The sequence below is a fragment of the Populus euphratica genome, unplaced genomic scaffold (assembly GCF_000495115.2).
Source record: "Populus euphratica unplaced genomic scaffold, PopEup_1.0 scaffold52.1, whole genome shotgun sequence".
NCBI classification, from domain to species: domain Eukaryota; kingdom Viridiplantae; phylum Streptophyta; class Magnoliopsida; order Malpighiales; family Salicaceae; genus Populus; species Populus euphratica.
The window spans coordinates 377468-383892 of NW_011499933.1; positions in this window are offsets into that span (position 1 = coordinate 377468).

Below are 6425 nucleotides of genomic sequence, written 5' to 3' on the forward strand. Positions count from 1 at the left end.
AGCCTCGATGATGAATCTGATGTTCATTCCAACCCAACCCGAAGTGAAACCAGTACCAAGCAGATACACCATAGATAATGTATCTAGGAATTATCAATCTGATCCTTTTATCCTCAAATATACTTTGTAGTCATCTTTAGGTGTGGACTCGGTTGAGAAAATTCTTAAGCAAGTTTTTTATGGACAAATCCAATTGAGAAATCGTGGGAGCAGTTGGTTGAAAGTTATAGTTGGGTGGAGAATCAAATTTTGAAAAGAATTAGAGATAGGAGACTAAAATTATGTTACATAGAAACCCCATAAAAATCAGGGATGAAAGCAGTTAAAGAATATAAATTATATTTTATAATCTTGTTTAATAGTTTAAATTTTTTAAATTCAGATAATTTTTTAATATGGTATCAAAGTTTTGATGATCAAGTGATCACAAATTTAAATCTCATTATTTTTATTTAATTAATAAAAATTAAACATAATATACTATAGACCTATACAAGTTTCAAGTTCAAAGAGCTTTTACTTGAGGGGGTGTTAAAGAATAATATAAATAATATCTTATAAACTCATGTAACAGTTTAAGTTATTTTGTTGAGATGATTTTTTAACATTATATCAGAGTTTTGATGGTCAACTAATCACGAGTTTGAATCTCATTATCTCTATTTATCTAATTCTGACTTGCTTTTTTTTAAATATTTTTTTTAATTCTTAATTAATTATTCTTTTTTTTTTTTCAATTTCATTCTCTTCACATAATTTTAATTGCTTGCGATGTTGTATTCATGATATAAGAAAAATACCATGGCATTAAATTGATCATTAATTTTATAAACTTAATTTAATTTTATCAATTCAAAAAAAAATATACAGTGCTGACCGAGTTTCACACAAGCAAAAAATCATTTTTTCTTCTTTTTTATTGTTTATGAAGAATGGAAAATTATAGTTTATCCCCAAAGTTTTTTTTTTTTAGTTTTAGTCCCTATGTATGTTTTCTAAGGTTTCATGTTAGGATTTCAATAGTTATTATAATTTGAAAGGAAAGAGAAAGTTACAAAAAAAAAAAGAAATAAATATAAAATATTTGACCATCCATATTTTGACAGTTACAAAAACCGATTTTATTAGTAACATAACACGCCTAGTAGCTGTATAGCGTCTGTTCATAAGTGCTAATAACAATAATGATTATTTACAACTATCATTTCTATGAATGGTTATAACATATTAAATCAAAGTGTTCTATTTTTTAAATATTTTTATCTTTTCTAGCTATATTTCAAAAAACTTGACGACAAAAAAAAAAATGACTCTTGAATGCTACATGGTATGGTCCCATAATTAGACCGTGCAAAGATTCCTTGGTCCCACAAATATTTCTGATCGGTTAACTTTACCAGTGATTTGGCATTTGATTGGCTGGCAGCTGCTATTGAATTTTCTTCCCTTGCCTTTAGCAAATAATTTCTGGACTGATTTGATTATTTATCTTCTCTCGTACGGAGCCTTTGCCATCATGTTCACGGGTGGAACGTGTTTCGCATTGCTCCAGACCTCGTCATCCGCGGAAAAGAAGACTCTAGGATAGAATTTTTGTTTTTATTTTTAAATTAATATTTGTTTATTATTTTAATATATTGTATTTAAAATAAATTTTAAAAAATAAAAAATATATATTTCATAAAAAAACATGCAATACTGCTGTCCCGTCCCCTCTTCAGGTTTGTCTCTTCAGGTTTGTGATACAATCATGAATATTTAAACTCATGATCCTAAAAGAACTAATATCAGAATCAGAATCAGAATCCACTGATCTTGTGGATCAAATCAGAATTCTTGATGTTTACTCAGAGAATCAACACAAGAATCACATGTGGGTTAATTATGTTTTGTCGACCAAATCATTGATATATGTCAAAATCAGAATCCACCGTACAAATTAGACAATGAAATTTCACATGTGGGTTATTATGATTGAGGAGCTGCCTCGATTCCCCTTCACCAAAAGTTAACAAATTGGCCCTTCTCGTCTTCTTTTGCACCCTTCTCTTTACCCTCTCTCTTTGGCCTTCATTTTTCCTTTTCTATCGCAATAACAACAAGTTAAACAAACTCCACTAACTCAAGCAATCAAAACTCAGGTCATTTATGCTTGAACTGTATGCCATTAGCATTCTGCATCCTCCAGCCTCGATGATGAATCTGATGTTCATTCCAACCCAACCCGAAGTGAAACCAGTACCAAGCAGATACACCATAGATAATGTATCTAGGAATTATCAATCTGATCCTTTTATCCTCAAATATACTTTGTAGTCATCTTTAGGTGTGGACTCGGTTGAGAAAATTCTCAAGCAAATTTTTAATGGACAAATCCAATTGAAAATTCTTGGGACTAGTTGGTTGAAAGTTATAGTTGGGTGGAGGATTAAATTTCAAAATGAAATAGAGATAGGAGACTAAAATTATGTTACCTAGAAATCTCATAAAAGTTAAGGATAAAAACGGTTAGAGAATATAAATTATATCGTATGAACTCACTTAATAGTTTAAACTTTTTAAATTAAGATAATTTACTTTGATAACCAAGCGATCAAAAGTTTGAATCTCACCATTTTTATTTATTTGATAAAAATTAAGTAGAATATTCTATAGACCTATACAAGTTTCAAGCCCAAAAAACTTTTATTTGAGGGGGTGTTAAAGAAAAATATAAATAATATCTTAGAAACTCATGTAACAATTTAAGTTATTTTGTTGCGATTATTTTTTAACTTAGTAGTAGAGTCTTGATGACCAAGTAGTCACGAATTTGAATCTCGCTATTTCTATTTATTTAATAAAAATTAAGTATAAGGTAATGTGAGTCTGTAATTTTCAAATTTAAATGACTTTTACTTGAGGGAATTTGTTAAAGAATAATATAAATGATATTTTAAGACCTTATTTAATAGTTTAAGTTTTTAAATTAAAATTATTTTTTAACAAAAATATCACCGCTGAACATATCAGTACTAGGAATCCTCTCATCTAATTAAGATAGGTTTTAACCGCAAGTAAGGTTCTAGCCCCTCCCACCGCACCTGGGTTTGAGTCTTATCATGCACATCTGTCACCCCCGCGGTGCCTTACCTGTTCACTGGGCTTGCAGGATGTTTAGTGGGCCGTGTGGATTAGTCATGGTGTACGTAAGCTGACCCGGACACCCCATGTAAATAAAAAAAAAATATATAGGTTTTAACCTAGTTTGATTAGGATCCAACCTAGTGTAGATATAACTTAACTTGCTTTTATTTTTTAGCATATAAATGAGTGTATGGTTCACCTGATTAATACCCAACTGTGTTTTATTTTTAGTATAGGTGGTGACAGTGTACGTAGACTAGCAAGAAGGGGTGGTTGATATTTCCTTTCTCTTGGCGTAGGGGCAAATTTGATTCTGTTTCTTTTATCACCTTTGTCTTTGAATCTGTATCCTCTGGCTCAGAGTTATGCAATAAGATCTGATTTTATGGTTGCTGAAGGTTTTATTGGGCGTCCTAAGAATGCTATAATTTTTTATTTTTTGTGGTAATAAAAGAAGTTTGGGACTTGTGGCTTAAATATATTCAGCGTAGGTTAATATAAGCAGTCGAGATAATTGTTGTTTGTTTCTTGTACTGAAGATTCATTAAAACCTTTCTTTCGTATTCTAGTTTTATTGATTATGGCTTCATTTGTCTCTCAATTGAGGTGAAGGAAGGAGGAGGCCATTTTCGTCTGGTTAGGTTATCATCGGTTAAAAGCAAGAAGGGATACAAAACAATAAGTCACGTTTAATTTTTTTAAAATAATTTTTTAAAATTTTTTTAAATAATTTTATTGTGATGATCTTAAAAATAATTTAAAAAAAATAAAAACTTAAAATGCTAGAAAGCATATCAGTCATGCTAAAAACATCCTAAACATACCTAAAACCTGGCGTAAAAACACATCAATCATGCTAAAAAAATCCTAATACCCCTTTATCAAATAGATAATAAATTTATATTTTACTAAGTATTCTTCAATAAGCCACCTTTTATTCATAAAAAAGTGTCTCTCAAGTCAAAATTGGCATGTGAACTTAGTGTTGGTAAATTAGAAAGGATTCAACATACATCACTGCAAACTACTCAATTTAATGGAAAGAAAGAAAAATTTTAAATGTGGACATATAAGATTAATGGAAAGAAAGAAAAATTTAAAAAGTGGACATATAAGACAAACTATAACACTTGGTGATCACTCTCGGAGGCAAAGCTATGATTAAATTAACGGGGGTTATTTGTTTTTGTGTTTTAAAAATATTTTTAAAAAGATTTATTTTTTTATTTTTTTATTAATTTTAAATTAATATATTTTTAGTATTTTTAAATTATTTTGATGTGATAATATAAAAAATAATTTTTAAAAAATAAAAAAATTATTAGTATGTATTTTAATATAAAAAATTATTTGAAAAATAACAATAATTATACTTTTAAATAGACCTTAAAAGTTTTTGATTTTGATTTTAAAAAGATCGGAGTTTTTGGGTTTAAGACAGGGAGGCATATATGGTGAGGGTTTTTTTTTTTGTGTGGTTTAAGACAAAATGGTTTGTATATATCTTAATGTTTTCCCAAGAAAAGTAGATGAAGGATTAATGCATTGAACTCTTGAGACGCGGCCGGACCTAGAAATATGAATCAAATAAGATTGAATTTTTAAATTAGTTGTGCTCCGTGTAAGCTGATCCGAACATTTATGTTAATCTAAAAAATATTGAATTTTTGAAAGAAGAATCATACAAAAATTCTAATTTATAAATTTATTATTGAATAATTATTTTAATAGTTTTTTTTCAAAAAAAAGATTACAAAATCCTAATTTAAACAGGAAAATAACATAAAACTCAAAATTAAGCTAAAATTTCAAAATTAACTAAAAAAATAATCAAAACAACAAGTTTAATTTAAAAACACTGAACTAAGTTTATAAAATTATTTTCAATTGAACAGATCATTTGAAACAATCAGACCTTTTTTAAATTTGCACCGATCCATTTATTCCAAATGCATTCATGTTGCTATCAACTTGATTTGAATAAAATAAATCCGTATCTTTTATTAATCGGACTTTCCTGCATCGGTCATCTTCACTATTTTGTTTGCTTCTAATAAAAACGATTTGAATAATGGTGTCTGCCAGCTATGGGCGTTTTCAAAATTTGATTTTCTTTGAAGCAATCGGGAAGGATTTTCTAGAAATGTCTTATCAAGTATGTTTCAGGGAGACTGTCTGAAAACATGGTGTGAATTATATTTTTTTTTAAAAATATTTTTTTAAAATATTTTTTTTTATATTTTTTAATTTGTTGATATCTAAAATAATTTTTTAAATTTTTTTTTATTTTAATACATTTATAAATAAAAAATATTTTGAACTATTACCATTCCCAAACACATTCTAAAAACTCAAAAGGTATGTCACCGATTGAAACATCAAATTTTCAGTAATTAGAGTTAAAAAATTTATTCAAACTAAAAATTTAAATTTTTAATTTAAGATTTTAAAATATAATTTATATTATTTTTTAATATATATTCATGAATAAAAGTTTTTTAGGTTTAAAACTTGGACAATATTACATGACCTTGTACTTAATTTTTATAAAATAAATAAGTAAGGTAAGATTTTAAATAAATAAAAAATATTAAAATAAATTGTTTAAATATTATTTTCATCAATTAAAATTTTACTTAATAACTTTTCTAAAAAAAATTAAAAGTAATAATATTGAATATAATAAAATATAAATGGATTATTAAAATAGCTTTACTTTTCTTCATATATAAAAAAAGTCACATTTATACTATTAAATAAGTCAAATCAATAATTTAGATCTTCTAAATAACTTTTATTATTGGATATGCTTGTAAGGACTAATAGTATATACTAGCTGCCCATGCAATATTACAAGATCATTTTTAAATGTATTTTTATTTAATTTTGTTATAATTATCATAAACATTCATAAACAATAAGAAAAATAGGTATTTTAAGTCGAAATTCTTCTTTTTTAGTCATGTGTTCCTTTTTTTATAGCAAAAACATGTTTTTTTTTAATCATCAAAATAGTTTTTTACATAAAAATTTAAATTTCTTTGTTATTAATATTTTTATTTTTACAAAATCATGTAATTTTTAGAAGAATCATATTTTCAATACAATTTCATCATAATCTAAAAGTAAGTTTCAGTTATAAAAAACATATCCTTATAGTTTTTTCACAATTGTAAAAAAAAAAAATCCAAGAATAATTAGTATGAGAAACCCATATAAAAAATTTACAATTAAAAATAATAAAATATATTTTTTATTCTCATTGAATGTTTATAATAATATTTTCTAAAAATTCTTTT